The sequence below is a fragment of the Daphnia magna genome, linkage group LG3 (genome assembly GCF_020631705.1).
Source record: "Daphnia magna isolate NIES linkage group LG3, ASM2063170v1.1, whole genome shotgun sequence".
Classification (NCBI taxonomy): domain Eukaryota; kingdom Metazoa; phylum Arthropoda; class Branchiopoda; order Diplostraca; family Daphniidae; genus Daphnia; species Daphnia magna.
Window position 1 is genome coordinate 13695525 of NC_059184.1, and position 16708 is coordinate 13712232.

At 37.3% G+C, this 16708-nt stretch overlaps 1 long non-coding RNA gene across 1 annotated transcript; it reads right to left on the reverse strand.

Moving 5' to 3' along the window:
* Positions 1-14027: 14027 nt before the first annotated feature.
* Positions 14028-15059, reverse strand: LOC116918270. The gene is made up of 2 exons (XR_004391470.2): positions 14409-15059; positions 14028-14337 (listed from the first exon to the last, which is right to left on the reverse strand). It is a non-coding gene; the product is annotated as an uncharacterized LOC116918270 (long non-coding RNA).
* Between the last annotated feature and the right edge of the window lie 1649 nt (positions 15060-16708).

Genomic DNA, 16708 nt, shown 5'->3' on the forward strand with positions numbered 1-16708 from the left:
CCACAGCCATGGGCTTCCGTGAAGCGGAATAGCCGAACAAAATGTTGACGCGTCCAGTTTTCATATCGTCCATCACTTTTAGCCGCCCCCACCGCGTCTCTCCACGAAAAAAAAATGTTTTCTGAACACAAACAATTCGACTCGATGATGGTAAAGGGGGTTGGGAGGGGGATGTTATCCCGCTGAATCATTGGAGAGAGAGCACAGGTCGGATGGCTGTGAAGAATAGAAAAGGGACTTTATTTCTTGTGACCCTATTGGCGTAGATCTTGTTTCCGTTGGAGCTAACACAAAATGTGCCGACCCCTGAAAAAGATCTTCTTTTGTACCCGCCATTTTTGAATAGATGCGAGAAAGAAAGAAAAAAAAACCATTGAAGAAGAAGAAGAAGAAGGGGACAAAATTTTCCAATTTTTTTGTGTTTGTTTCGTATGCGGCCTGAATTTTTTCTGCTTCCTTTCATCTCTCAGAACGTCTTTGAGTTTTTATATGTCTCCCCACCGTTACAAGGGGCTGAATTTCGGGTTGTTACAATCTACGGGGGTCAAACTCAGGACGCGCTTCTTCTTCTTAAAGAGCGGAAGGACATTACCGGAAGGGCCGTTATGTAGAATTAACAAAATTTCCATCAGGTCCATTTCAATTTCTTGTTTTGTTTGAAGAGTCTCTGATTTCCGCAATTAAGTAATGAGGGCCCCCCTTTTTGATTCTTTGTTGGAAACGTGTCTGCAGACGTGCTGCCATCAATTTGCTTTTGCTATTCGAAAAATACAGGTGTTAAAAACAAGGAGAGAGGGGGGGGGAGTAGGATCACGTGTGTCGGGGGAGTAGCCCTTGGTAGGTGAGAGATCCATCAAATTTTGGACAATGGGAGCCAAGTGTGTAAACATATGGAAATATTTGTGTGGTCCATTTATATGTTCTATAGAGGAATATTAGTTTGGAGAAAAGTACTAATTAAACACCTGCCTTTGGGGTTCTGATTCCCATGTTGAACATCATCTTTTAGTGATGATGGATCTGTTTTTTTTTTTTGTTCGGTGGGCAATCAACTTTATGATGAATAAAAACAAAAGTTGAAGGTCTGTAAGTCAGTTTTTAAAAAATATCGGTTCATATTTTCGAAAAGACCTTGTATCTTTTTGTAGAGCTGGTTGGCTACAAAGGTCGTCTATGCGTTTCCGAATGGCTTGTGTTGACGGTTACTGAATAAACAAGGCGTGGTCTACATCGACGACAGAGAGGGAAATTTTTCTCTTATCGGACAGAGACCCTATGTCTCCCCTCAATGACCTTTCCGAGTTTCTTTTCTGTCGCGTATTTTTCACACGTATACAAATATTTAAAAGACGTGTGTACCGCCGGCAATCACAAAATCCCAATAACCTGGACGCGATAACCTGCGCAAACTCACCGAAATCTCTCAACTGAAAACTTGATTGGATCTCGCATTTTTTAAGAAAGAAAGAAACATCAATTATTGGGGCAGGCGATGATGATTTCATTTGTTTGAATGGCTTATAGTTAGCTGATAATGTGTAATGTGTACGGTTAGCGATAGTTGTTGCTATAGGGCATTTGCCTATATAGCCCAGAGATAAGTTTGGTTTTTTTTAAATATGCCTTTTAAAACAGCGCGTGCACTGCATTTATCTTAACAATTTGTTATGTTTTATGGGAGCGGTGTTGTCGGGTAATGCTCGCACAGTTTTGCGGAAAAAGGTATTGACAATGGAACGTAGAGGAACCAAACAAAATGTCGTTTTTAAAAGCGCAAAAAAATCCTGTTACAGACCTCCACCTGCCTTCTTTTTCGAAACGTCCTTGTGTAGTATCCCATTGAAATGCTATTGTGAATGTAGTGACATCACGTGGAAAACCTTGGGCGCTGTGCGTTACGAAGGACAAGTCTGCCAGGACTTGGGGGCCTCTCTATCATGTTTCTATGGGTTATACAATACATGACGCGAGCAGCTGAATCTTTTGTATAATCATCGCCATACAATTTGTGTGTCGTCGGTATACCGTCAAGGTCTTTTTTGTTTGTGTGTATTGCCCGATTTTTTCAGAAACGAATTCCCCGCGAAAAAAAAACAAAAATGATGTAACCGATTTCCCACAAGTGGTTGCCGAACCCTATTTAGCTTTTTTGTTATTATTACTATTTTTTTTTATGACTTATTTTTGGGAAAGAGAGCTACTTTATACCAATCTGACCAGTATTTGTTTTCTACATTTTTTTTTTTAATGAAGCGGCTCATTTTCGTTGGATATCCAGTCGTCCTCAAAATAGAAATAGGTGGTCAGTTGCAATCAGCGGATTATCTAGCTTTAATGGTGTCCAACAGGGGGGGATCCAATTTCGTTGATGAGTGTAGCCATTGGCTTCTTCCCAATCATCGCTGCGCTATTAGTGGATCAAAAGACCCTCAAAAAGCTCAGGTTGAATAATTGATGTGTGTTGGGATGTTTTATATTTAGAAAGAATTTAAGTGGCCGCTTGTTTTTTTTTTGTCCACATAACTTTTTTTTATTGCTGTGGGTCGTAATTATGGGGCGGTATTTACGACTGGCGAGTTATTTCCAGGTGCAAATGATAGAGATATTATATAGAAAGAAAGACATTTAGGCCGTTGATGATGACAGAAAAGGACGTCCAATGTTAACAAGTAGATGCAAAAATCAGCACCTACTTTCTCGCTGTTGCGTAATGAGATGAATTTCTGAGGGGAAAACAAAATTGATTATGCAATAGTCGAATTTTTATTTGGCTTCGCGTAGTTTATGCAACCTCATCGTGATCCGCCCACTTTTTTTTTTTTTTTAAATTTGAATAAAAACAATTAGTCCAGTTGGATTTAGGAGGACCGCCTGTGGCTCATTTGTTTGTTACATATTCATGTGTGTGTGTGTGTCACGTTACAAAAATAAACTCACTCAAGACGAAAATAATAGCGAAATGATTAGCTTCTGTAAAGGAAAAGTTGTTTTGATTAGTGCGTCTGAGTGTGTGTGTTTTTAAATAGATGACCTCCCTCTCCCTTACGGGGACTAATTATTTCTTACAGTGTGTGTTACCAAAATGTCAATCTTTATCGTAGTAACAGTGGAAACATTTTTTTTTTTTTTTAATTTAAAAAAAGGTGGGGGGGGGATCAAAGTGGCAGATTGGGCGAACTTAAAATAGTGAACGAAGAATGTTGTCGGGACTAGTTTTCCCCTCGTTTCTTATTGGTGGGGGGGGGAGCCGATGTCAAATTTTCGTGTAACATTTCGTCGTCCTAAATGGAGGACGTGAAACACTTAAAACCCAATGTGTGTTTTGTATGATTTAAATTTTCTAATCAAAACACATTTTTTTTTTTAGATTGACGTATTCTGTGTTTGAATTTCCCATCAGCTTTGGATTACGAAGCTTTCACTAACCCCCTTTCAATCGAGCCATTTAAAACGTATATACCTTTTTCCCAACTGAATATATTTTTTAAATGATGGCCTCTTGTGTTCTTTTGCGGATCTTTTGAGTAACTCGACACGCCCGTCGGCCGCTACTGCAATAGCAAAACACACACACGTCTAAGACATAAAAGAAAATAATAATAATAAAAAAAAAAAGGCCAATTTTTTTTTTTCATTTGAAATTGAAGGCATTTTTATTTCTTTATGAAGGGATGAACAATTTTCCGTTGATGTAGATATAACGTACGCTGTCGATATTTTCACCGATGATGTGAGAGAGACACACAGGTAAAAAAAAAAGGAAACCGAATTCTATTGTGTTTTAAAGCCTACACTCTCCCCTACAGCGAAACTTTTCCCCTTATACAATCATCATCGTGCCCAGCAGTCTGTGCTGCCTGTGCAGTCGACTAAACATTGAGAGTAAGATGGAAATGAATTAAATCTATCAGACTCTTCTCTGCTGCTTGACCGTGGCCAGATATGGTGGTCAGTTCGGCGTGAAATGCGATCCGTTAGTAAGACGGTCGGGGAAGGGGAGGCCAACGTCATCAAAGTTTTCGGGTTGTATGAAATTCGAGCGAGAAAAAAAAAAAACGGTGGTAAGGTTTTACGTTTCCCTAGAACCTCACAGAATTGAATTTTTGAGAGAGCGACCTATTTTTACTGGTTTTATTCTTGAAAGAAAAAGAAAAAAGGGCCTATAAACAGATGCCTTGTTTAAAGGTTACACTTTTGACAGTTGGCCCTTTTTATTATTTCCGAAATTTAATCCACATTATCAAATAGTTTTTTTTGTGGAGAGAATCAACTCGTGAAAAGGTAGAAATAGACGTTTTTTTTTTATTATTATTATTATTTTAAACACGGCTATTAGATAACACATCACCAGGTATATAAGATATTTGTAGATCACGTTTCACCGACTTTTGCTGATTGGGCTCCTGTCCTGTTTTCAAAAAAACCTTTTAAATTAGACAAACTGTCGCTAGTAGCAGCCGAGAAACATTGCGAATTATTATCCGAATGATTTGTTTGTGTGCTTTACAGTAAAATTACATTTCTTTTCTATGTTTTTGATAGGTGGAAAGGCAGACCTACTATTGACATTTCCTGTCGCTCTCTTCTAAAAAAAGGTAAGACTATTTTTAAAACGATTCTTTTTTTAAAGTCTGGGTTGATGATTGCCGTGTTCCCATCACGAAAAAAAAAAATGAAATGGTTAAAGAAATAACTCCGCCTACTCACCTCCTGCTTTGTTGATTAACTGTCTAGATCGTAACGTGCGCTAAAGCGTTGTGATATGTGTCTAGCCAGCAAAAGAAACGTCCATCAAAAGTGAAGAGTTCCGTTAGATTTTCTAGATACATCACGTGAACGTAGGTGGAAAAATTACAAATTCGGGGTGAATGAAAAGCCGGAAAGAGATCGTAAAAAAACAAGTGAAGGGTGGGGGGAACAGTGTTTATTTGTAGTAGTTTTCTTATCTTTGCTAGTTTTTCTTTTTATTGTTTCGTGTGACGTGAAAGCAACGAGTTCACGCACGTCAATGTCGATAGTTTATCGAATACAAGAAAAATGTTTTCACGTTGAAACGCAAAAAATTTGTGTTTTTAGCGAAACTTGGCAATGAGAAAATAGAAGAATCTCTTCTAGAAACTCCGCCTACTTTCAAACTACCCCTGTTCAAGTCCCCTCCCCGCCCAATTTACAAGTTGGAAAGGAGAAAATGAATGCTTGTTAAAGAGAGTTAGATGATGTACGTTTTTTCTCCAGTTCTACAACTGTGAGCTCCGCCTCGAACAAACGGATTGTAGCGGCAGTCTTTTATTTTTTTAAATGGCCGTATTGCGTCGTAAATTACAAAGCGTCAATGGAACGAGTCTTATCATAGCAATCGATTTTTTTAACTGGGCATTTTTATCTTTTTTTTTTTTAATTTTTTACATCATCCGGTACAAACCGCAAATTGTTGAAGAAATAATTTTCATTTTTTGGCTATTGGAAATGACGTAATTTTTTTTTTAAATCGAGTCATTGCTCTTTAATACGCCCCCACCTGGCATACGTTGACGATATGTCGGTTGTCGTCGCCATTTCGTTTAAGTTTTCTCCGTTGCGATCTAGATTCTCAATGGGGGGAATAAAAAAAAAAACGGGCTTAGTGAGGGGGATATTTTGGAACATAATACACCTTTTTCTATGGAACCGTATTAAACAACGAAGAAGAAGAAAGAAAAAAAAGACCCTAAATGTATATAGAATTACAGCCGGAAAAGACCCCCCCCATAGCAGTAGAGAATGAAAAAAAAAAAAAAATGAAAAAGGTGCGCAAGTAAAAAAGAAGAAGCTGAGAGCTTTGTAACAAAACAATTGAAGAATTTTGTAAGACTATTGTTGTTGTTGTTTGGCGATATTACGAGAGCGCGCCAGTTTGTGTTTGATTTGAAATTCGCGCGCTTTTTTTTAAAATTTCAAGACTTGAAATGATTATAATATAATGAAATTAAGGATGATTGAAAAAGTATGGGGAGGGTGTCTGTTGCGTTACAAACCGCAAGAACGGAAGCGGTCAATATTGTGCGAACACACTATCCTGTTATTATTTTTTCGCTTTTTCCCTGGAAACGAACAGAAAAAAAAAAATATTTCATGGCTCAATCCCCCCCCCCTTCCCGTTATTAAAAAAAAAAATAGTATGTATATGTATTTCTACGGTTATAATGATTAGCTCTTTTAAATGATTTCAATCGATGTAATTTATGCTGCGCAATTGTTGGCGTTTTCCCGCGCTTTTTCGTGCTCCTTTTTTTGTTGTTGTTGTTGTACGTCTGCGGTCCCTTTTTGGTGAAAGTTGATAAAAACAGCCATTTTTGTGTCTGGTATTTGATTGCGTGAAAATAGGGGGCTAGAAAATAAGTAGCACGTAAAGAAATAATACGGTGGGGGGGCGTTTTGCGGCGGGAAAAAAAAAGAATTGCTTCAGCTCCAAAAATCATTTCTTTCTTTCCTTTTTTTGGCGCCGTATTGCATTTAAAATAGTTAATACCTGTGATGAAATAAACAAAAAAAATAAGCAGCTGGTGAATGTAACTAGTCAGGAAATGCCGTGCGTGAACGAGTTTTTTTCGGCAACAGTTGCGTGTCATTTTTTCGACAGCAATGTTGTCAACATCTTGTAAAATTTAAAAAAATTTATATTGAATGAATCGTTCCTTATCGCGACACACGATGACGTAATGTAATCAATGAAGAAAAAGTTGATCGAAACGGCGAGTGAATGCAGTGCGATGTTGCCATATCTCACGACAGGAAAAACCGCATAATCCCCAATTTTTTTTAATTCGAAAATTTTGATTTAAAAAACACAAAAAATGTGTGTCTAGACTTTAGATAATCGAAATAAATTATCGTATTTTGACTTTTTTTTTGTTTTTTTGGTTTTTTTTCCCACAAACTTGATCCCTGTGTGTGTTAACACAAATGCTCGCCTTATATGTATTATGTAAAGCCCAGGACGTAATCCCCATTTTTGGTGGGTTCATATCTTTGTGTAGAATTTTTCATTAAAAAAAAAAAAAAAAAGGGAAAATAGGAAACATTTCGTTCGATTTTGATCACGTAAACCGGGGATTATTTGGAAATTTACATGGAGAGTATTGTTGCACGTATGCACGACATGTGACCTCGTTACGCATACAAGGCTATCGTGAAAAACTGGTCAGACGTGATTGACTCTTAAGATTTTTTTTTTTTAATCGCATCGTATTTTCAAACATTTTTTTCTGCGAAATAAAAAAAACAACATGAAAAGGCCTTGTCTAGTCTGTTGGTGACGTGTAATTCCAGACGGCCGTGGACAAAAAGAAAAAAATGATCGAAGGCCGCAAAAAAAAAAAACGAATGAACGACGCATCGAAACCTCACGTAATTCAACATGTCGCGCACGTTCAATCGTTCAGTCTGTAGAAACATTTTTTGATTGAACGATTGTCGAATAGTTTGGGAATTTTGAACGAAAATAAAACAAAACAAATGAATTTCGGGTCGTACGAATTGTTTATGATGCAAATGATTGCGGTTTTCTCTTGCTAGACGGACCCAACGACCGTCAAAAGGAGGTCGAAAGACGCGGGAAAAAAAATTGGGGGGTTCGGTTGGAAACAATGCGATAGAGAGAGGTAGGGGAGGGGAACGAGCTTTCACGCCGGTTAAAATTCTTATTTCGGTCATGGCACAGAATAGGACACACGACGATAGCAACATCTGCTTTCCAAACAGACGCCTGCTGTCTAAAAATTCGAGAATCTTTTGTTTTTTATTTTTGAATAAATAACATTTTTCAATTTATTTATTTAAAAAAAAAAAAAGAAAAGGGGTGGACTTTCCCTGAACGTGTTTTTTCGATGTCTTTTTTTATTTTTTTTAATTTTCATATTGACTTGTCAATTGGCATTTTTCACATTTCTTTCCGGCTTCATTTCGTTCGTTTTGGTTTTGGTGCGTGAGTTTATGCAAACAAAAGATACGGGTTCTTGGCGGGAAACACGTGACCGGCATTCTTCAATTCTTTCATTTTTTTTTTTGCCCCCTTTTGTTTTTGTTCATTTTTTTCTTTTCTTCTTGTGTTTGGCAGTGCGCATAGCGCGGCGTAGTATTCACGCGCCCGCGGGCGCCCAGACTACCGTAGTCAGTCCCGCGGGAAGGAAACTGGCCAGCCGTTCGTGTCGCTGTAGTAAAGGGTTTTTATTTTTTCTTCTTCTTCTTCTTCTTCTTCTTCTTCTTCTTCTTCATTCTTTGAAGGAAAAGGAGGGACTAGAAACAAACAAAAAAATTTAAATCTTGGCCTTGAATGAAGCGATAACGTGAAACCACACGCGGAATTATACTGTCTGTTACGCTTTGTTATTCTCTCTCCCCTCGTTTTTTTTGTTTTGTTTTGTTATGACGTGTAGTCGGGGGAGAAAAAAGAAAATAGAGGCTTTTTTACCCTTTTTTTAGTTTAATTTTAGAAGAAAGAAAACGGGGGCCGGTTTACGCAGCGTTACCCCGAGGCGACAACTGCGTTCACCCGATTTTCAAGTAAATTGGCGAAATCCCCTTTCATATTATTAAATTTTTTTTTTTCTATCTCACGTAGGTACTACATTCTTTCATGTGTATGTATATTTTCCTAATGGAGAAAATGGCTTGACCGATATTTGGGTTTTTTGAAAAGGGAAAAACGCCTTTGGCGTTCGATGCGTTAGGTCATCGTCGTGAAAAGCTAATAAAAATATTTGTCTACAAGTTTTTTTTTTCTCTTTTGTGAGAGGTGAACGTGTCGAGTCATTACCCTTCTCACTGGACAAAAAAAAATTAAAAAAAAATATTAGGCAAATATTTGAAATTGGCCCCGTTCCTTCAGGTGATCTCGGTCCGCGTTCATTCGTTTTCTCTTTTCCCGCGCATTTTCAATTAGCACGACAACGCATAAAAAGTCAAGCATTTGTGTGTTGTTTTCAGTATTAGATTTTTGACGTGTATCCGGTCCGCACCGCGTTTGTTCAAATTGTTTTCCAGTTCTATTAATATTTTATTGTAATTGGGGTGGGGGCTTGTTATCGTGTTTCTTGTTTTGTTGGGCAATAAAATTTAGAACACACACATACACACACAAAAAAAAACGACTTTTGTTAAAACAAGCCACTGAATATGGGGTGCGTGGGCAAACAACAGGTTAGTCCGGCTAGAAGCAAAACCTATCAACGTGATGGATTTGCCAAGTTTTCCCTGGCAAATGGACTTGAAAATGATTCGAGACAGGGTTCGTTTTTCGTGTTTGTTGACTTCTTCAGAAGTAATGGAAATTTAAAAAAAGACTGCACTTTTACGTATATGCAATACACAAAATGAGGAAGGACAAATGTCCGTTTTTTCTTTCTCAAATCTTAGAGATTAAAATTTGAAAAAATCGTACATTTTTTCGTTTGCGTTCACCGCTCAAATTGATCATTTGCCAAAAATAAAAAAGTGGTGAACTTAATCTTTGCTTTTATTATTCCCGATGCGTCTGCAATTAACGTGGGAGGGAAAAAAACGAGTTGGACGAGTCTATTTTCGTCTAACCTCAACAAACTATTTCGAAATTGGCGCGCCATCCTCCCCCCTTTTTTTCCCTCGATCTGTCACATGTTTTGCATCTATTATTGCGCAATCTAGTTTGTTTGTTTTTTTTTTCTTCTTTTTGGGGTTGGTGGTTTGTGTTATTGTTGTCGTCCGTGGCATCTGTTGGCAGATGGCGCGTGACACGATCTTTTGACCCGGCACAAGACGAATTAAATACCCCTAGGCAAAACTCAAACAGCTGTAGAAACAAAAAGGGGGGGTATTTAAAGGCGACTGGATAAATATATTTTTAATAATTATTCAAGATACGAGGCAGCCACGCCCTTTAATGAATGCGTTCATTGTGAACCAACTGATTCGTTTGATATTTCAATTTCGATTCGGTATTTTAAAATTGTGGGTCGCACATGACTAAGCAACAAAAAAGAATGAAATTTTTGATTTTGATTTTTACCTGTATTTTTTCAAGGGGGGGGGGCAAGGTAAACAAAAATTGCCTGTTCTTCTTCTTGTTTTCACATGTCGGTGACGGAAATGGTTCACGAGATTAAACAATTTTTTTATTTTATTTTTAAAGGCGGCCAATTGTGTGTGAACAGTAGACATAAACAGAAAAGATGTTGCCAGGATGGTCTGAACGCGAAATGCTCGTCTTTTGTTTCGAAATGGTGAATTCAAATGTCAAGATTAATCCGTTCTGGAAATGGATTCGTGGAAAAGCATTTTTTAATTGTTTTGATCGACTATAGATTTATTTTGTTTATTGAAGAATAAACAGGATCTGTTATTGTTTTTTTTGTTTGTTTTTTTCAGAATTGTAAAAATCTTCGGTTTTTTAATTCTTCTTTGTTATTCTATCCGTTTCAAATGCGCATATTTCAGTTAACAAGAATTGCCATCCCCACCCGCTATTCTTTTGAATGTTCGAAAAATCCTATCGGGATCTTTTGAGAAGAAAATGTCTTTCAATCAGTGATGTGACAGGTTAAATTTTGTTTTCTGCATTAAAGATTTCCCGGCGCTCTTTTGAAAATTCCTCTGCACACAAGACTCGAAACTAATTGGTTCATCTCTTGATATTGAAAATCCTTCCCCCGTTCCTATTGTCATTTTCCACTGGCGCCTTGTGCGGATTTTCGCTTTGAAAATATCATTTCGCGCGGTCGGCCACACGTTTTCGAATGGACACCTTGCGGCCATTTACGTGGGGGTGTAGTATAAACACTATACAGCGTGTGTGTAGATCTACTATCGATAGTAAAAAATAAAAAATACTATTTACTACAATCACTGTGAGAATTCCACGCAGTTTTCTTTTTTCCTGTTTCAACAACAAGGAGGGGTTGGGGTGGGGTTTAGTAATTCAGATTGTCATCTGTATTTATTTTGGAAGAAAAAAAAAAAAGGAATTCGTGTCTTTTGTTTTATTTAGACAATAATGCGCCGAGAAAGATATTTTCGTTTGTGGTTCTGTCAAACAAGAAATGTCAAAGAATCCGCTTGGCTGGTTAATGAAAATGTTTTTATATTTGGACGAAGACATTTCAAAAGAAACGTCCCCCTGTTTTTGTGCGTGATGGAGGGGGGGGGGTTTCTTTTCTATAACAAATGTATACACACGGCTGATTCTTTTGTGGACATTGCCAGACAGAAATAAAAAGGTGAAATTTGCAAGAATTTTAAATTTTCAATTGATCACTTGAAGATGTTTATTTTCTCAATGTCTTCTGCTTTTGATTTTAAGAAAATGATCCTGGACGATGTGGAGACATTTTTTTTCTTCTAAGAAATGCCACCCAGTTTATTTCGCAAAATTGCGCTAGTGAAACCGGATTTTGTTTTATCGGCACAGGAATGTCAGGCCCCAGGTTAGCAGACTTGGCTTCTGTTAATGTTGCTCCTGGCTCTTTTCGCTATATTTATTTTACCAATTGTGCCGAACCCGTTTTTTTTCTTTTTAAATCTTTTCATTGCCCATTGGTGCCAACATGAAAACACTGACAAAGGGAAAGAAAAATGAATAATGGACACACAAAAAAAAAGAAAGAAAGACTTTTCGTACCTGTGTATGTATCCAGGAAACATCAATAATCATTCAAGTATTATTTTTTTTATTATTATTTATTTTGAGTATATACAATATACAACGAAATTCAACAAAAGGGTCGCCATTTTGTTTTCCCCTCCGTCTAGCCTTTCCCTGAAAAATTTTGTGTTTGCGGCTGGATAACAGAAGAAATATATATATCGGTTTGGTTATCAGCATTTTCGGGTAGGGTTCGCCACGGTACCGCAAAAAAAGAGGGACGAACCGCGACGTTCAAACACAGGTGTTGTTTGAATATTCAGGTCGGTTTTTCTATCGAGATCTGCTGAGAAAAAAAAAATGTTTAAATTCATTTTGCAGTTTGCGTCTGAATAATTAAATATCCGTGTGTACTATGCAAACGAGAAGCGCATCATCTACCTCGTTTCTCGCCAAGAGTTTCGTGTTATTCGGCCGCGAAAAAAAGGTAAACAAACATCGAGGTGTGTAATTCCATCGTGTTTCACAAGAGAGGCGGAAATTAGGGTAGACGTTGCCACGTTGATCACTCGACACCTCTGTAGTACGTCGTTTGTAATTTGAAAAAAACGGTGCAGCTTTTAAAAAATTCTGAATTTAGCGCCACCGCTACCAAACCTCTCCCCTTTCAATTTGTCTGTTTGTCATTGGATACGCGACTGGCATAGAACAAATAAATGACGTCTTTCAAACGATGCAAATCGGCATTGACAAAAAAAAAATGTTCCAGTCGATGTGAGTCGTGATAATCAAATTTTCTTTTCTTTTTTTTTTTTAGATTCGAAACGATTACGTCGTATTGGTATTGCAAGAAAATTGCGGTGCACGCTATGTGACTTGAATGAATTTAAATGGATCCCCCCCCTCCCCTCCCTCTCTATGTATGTGATATCAAACGAGCCGTGAACATCAGACAGCCGCCCTTTTTCTTTAACGAAAAGTATTAAAAATAAGTAAACGGATGGCAAACCGCAACATCCGGTGGCATAGTATGCGCACAGCGATGCCAAGTGGTGAAGATATCCCGTCGTGCTTATCTTTGAAGGAAAAGAATGGAGGGAGCGGATGAAACAGTAAACAACAATTGAGATGTTGCAATCCATTGATAATTTCTTTAATTATAATTTTTTTTAAAGGAAGAAATTAAATTTAATTCATTCGTTTTAACATGGAAAGGTACATAGCCGCAGGGGATGGACCGTAGGTGTCAAACGATCAATGGTTTTGTGTGTGTGTGTGTGTGTGTGTGTGTGTGTGTGTGTTTGTTGTTAGAAATGAACGGGGTGCCAAAGTTTGTTCCAGGTGAAAAACTCTGGTGGGAGGAGTGTTCAGACATCCGACAGGAGAGGATCATGATTTTCTTTGATCAAAACACTTTTGTTGATTGAAAAAAAAAAAAAAATCCTTTTTCTTTGACAGTTGGTTGTCGACTTTTTGATTGACGTTGGTCTACACACACACACACAAAAAAGTCCTGTTTAAAAATTAGTTGTTTGAATTGTCGGTCTTCGCGAGAGAGGATTATTGATTCGATTTTAAATATCGGTCGATAAAGAAACCTTTGACATGTCCTAAAATGTCTAGGGCTTCAAAACCCAATTGTAATTCAATGTCATCAGCCAATTATCGTGAGCATTTTTTGTTTTTTGGTGGGGGGGGATAAAAAGATATTTACATATGCATATATTAATACACGCGATAACGACGAACGTGCTTTATCAATATTTTTTGGGATGGACATTTTTTTTTTGTTCACCACCAATGTCCCAGAAAGAAAAAAAAATAGCGCCCAAGAAAATGGAAAACACATGTCTGGAACGCAGCAAAGGGATGTAAGTTGAGGCTTGTGTTTTATAGTATCGAACAAAATACGAGCCGTTTGAAACACAGATTTCTTTTCTTGTTTTTTAAATAGCACCGCCTGTCACAGCTGTTGAACATTTTCGATTTCGTAACCACACATTTTTTTTTTTCAACAATTTTGTTTTGATTCCAAAAAAACAAATCAGACAAATCAATTGCACTGAAAAGGTGTAGACACTTTGTTTTATTGCCGCACGTGCAGTTGTGCGCTATTGGTGGTGATAGTAAAAAAAAAAAAATAAGGTCATCTAAGGTCAATTGCATTTTTTTTTATTTTGTAAGGGGGGGGGGGAGTCTCTTTAAATGCCGCCGCCGCCGCTTTTTTTTTTTTTCAAGTGTCGTATATCGGCAGAAAAAAAAATATGGGGGAAACGTATTGACACAAAACGAGAAAGTCTGTTGTTGTAACTCGATACACGCAGCGAGATGCTATTTGCTAATAGATAAAACTAGCGGTGTGAAAAATTTATTTTATTTTTTTTTATCTATTCCGATTAAAATGAGAAGCCCAAGTCAGCAAAAAAAAAAGAAATAAATTCTAGACATTTGTACTTCAAAAAGATAAATGTTTAAATGCAACAGTCACAACAAAACGAGTATACATGACTTGCTTTATGTAGCGTGTAACGTATCCCTTAAGAAGTTAGCCAACACATAAGACGATACCAAACAGATGAGATAACATTGACCAAACAGAAAATGTTTTTTAAAAAATTATTTCTAATTTTAAGGGTAGGTCAGCATTTTTTCCCCCTTTCCTTAAAGAAATTATAATGAATTCGTTTGTTAAGTTGATTGGATTTCCGGATTGGATAATTGTGGAATATTTTTTTTTTGACGGCCTATTTTCGAATTGAAAATGTATTACAAGAAAGTGTAACCAATAGAAACCGGTTGCTACTAATTATGTTACCATTATTATATAACGAGCACATCCGTTTTTCTTTGTTCACAAAATTGAACTTTATTTTTTAATACCCTTTCTCCAGTTTTATTGGAAAGGCGATCCTATGATTCAGTTCTTTTCAAGTAAAACACACAAGAGAGAGAACGATCCCTTTTTGTTATTGTGACATGTCCGGCACTTGAAAATGGCCCTAAAGGTATACGACACCGTTGCCTTTGATTGTCAATAAAATAGTGTAAGAAAAAAAAAATAAAAATGGTCACTCGAAAATAAAAGAGGACACCTAAGTGTCTTCACCGGAAGTTTATCCAAAATGTTTGCCATTGATATTGGAGAATGGGATTCAAATTATCTGAATGAAAAACGACATTTTTCGCCACCTAGTGGCACCAGCTGTTCACAAGTCGTTCATCAATGGCGATAATTTTTTTTTTTTTTCCGGTCAAAGGTCCATTTTTGTTTTTTTCGATTACATGGCCGTGCGTTACCTGATAAAATTTCTACTCTTTTACGACATCGTTTATGACCTAACTGTAGGTATTACTACATTACGATTTTTTTTTTCTTAGTTAGTCAATGGGCGGAGAAAGGAGGCGGACAAGTGAGTTAATATTTATACCCCCCTCTTTTTTTTTTTTACTTTAACCTCTGAAAGAAAAGAAAAACGACTCGAAATGCAAAACAGTTAAGTTCGTCCTTGTCAACGTGTGTCTAGACTCTGCACACCTGTACAGTAGGAATGGAAAACAAAAATGGCGCGACATTCTCTTCCGTCTGCAATAACCGCAAACAACCGGACAGCTGTGGATCTATTCCACCATTTTGGGGGGAGGAAAATAGATGAAACAAAATGCAATCATTTAAAATAAGGGGAAGACAGGTGACATATCATTTAGCACCACTTGTTTCTCCCCGTTAACTGAGAGACATTATCCCTCAAATCAATATTGAGAGTCTCATTTTAGTCGGATGTTGCTACCAGCTTTGTATAACAGACACACGCGCCAGCTTGTAGAATGAAACGTCTGTTTTTGTGTACCGCATGTGCTGCTGTTGTGATGAATAATAGAACCGGATACGGGTTTCGTCACGTGTGTTAAAAAATATCACACGCAAAAATAAATGCTGAAAAAAAAAGGGGGCTATTTAATGAAACTGTCGAAATTTAGTCAAATTGAGCTCCTTTCTTTTTGTCGTTCTTTTGGGGGGAAAACTGGTGATACTAATGAGGACTAAATTAAAAAAGATTTCGAGAAAATGAGTTGTTTCCGGTGAGATTGTGACTACAGTTTCCCACATTCAGCTTCCATTTCTTGTGCAAACATCTTCTTTTTATTCTCGAATTTCCAAGAAAAATGCCATCACTGATACCTGAGGAACCGAGGTGGAGGATTAGTGTTGAGAACAAATGAGTGTCGACAAGATCTGGTCATCAGCGTACACTAGTATTGACCATAACAAATCCCCACTTCTTCTAAATCCGTGTGTTTTGTGTATTTAGTCTTATTGTCCGCCATTTTCTTTTGTGACATTGAGACTAAATATTGATCGATATCTGCCCCTATTTTGTTTTTAATCCTTTTCTCAGTTTCAATTTTTTTTAGGGTGATGAAATCTTTCTATTCAAGATGAATGATTTCAACATTCCAAACGCGATTGCAATATAACCCCTCTGCTTTTTATTGTTAACTCTTTTCCCCCCTAAAAAAAAGTTATGATATTTCGACATACAGACGAGAAGAGGTAGAGTGAGATTTCTGAGCCTAGAGGCGCTCCTGTTTTCTTCCCTAAAATGTTGTATTCCGCCATCTTTTTTTTTTTTTTGGGAACCCGCGTCTTAAAGAAAAAAAAAAAAATGGGGGGTACAAAAAAAATCATAAAAAAAAAGATGGGGCATGAAAGGGAAGAGTAAGAAAAATACAAGAAGATGGGGAGGGGGGGGGGTTGTATAGGGAGGAAACACAATCCCCTTGGGGAGGTAAGGGAATCCACCAACCATTTTCTTTTTCTTCCAAAAACCCACCGTCTGGAAATCGTCCAGGCATGTATGGGCCACAACTATTGGACTGTGTTTGTGTGTGTGTATGTGTGTGTGGACCCATTTTTTTTTTTATATGGTCTAACATTCACCCCATCATGTCTGGCTTTTTCTTGGGGTTAGGAGGAGAAACAAAAAAAAAATAGCGTCTGATTTTCCCTTATTCGCCAACAAATATGTATTCTAAATGATTTTCAAGAGCCGGAAATGTTAATTCTACTGTTCTTTTTCATGAACTATGAACACGTAATTGTTTGCTTTAATTTGA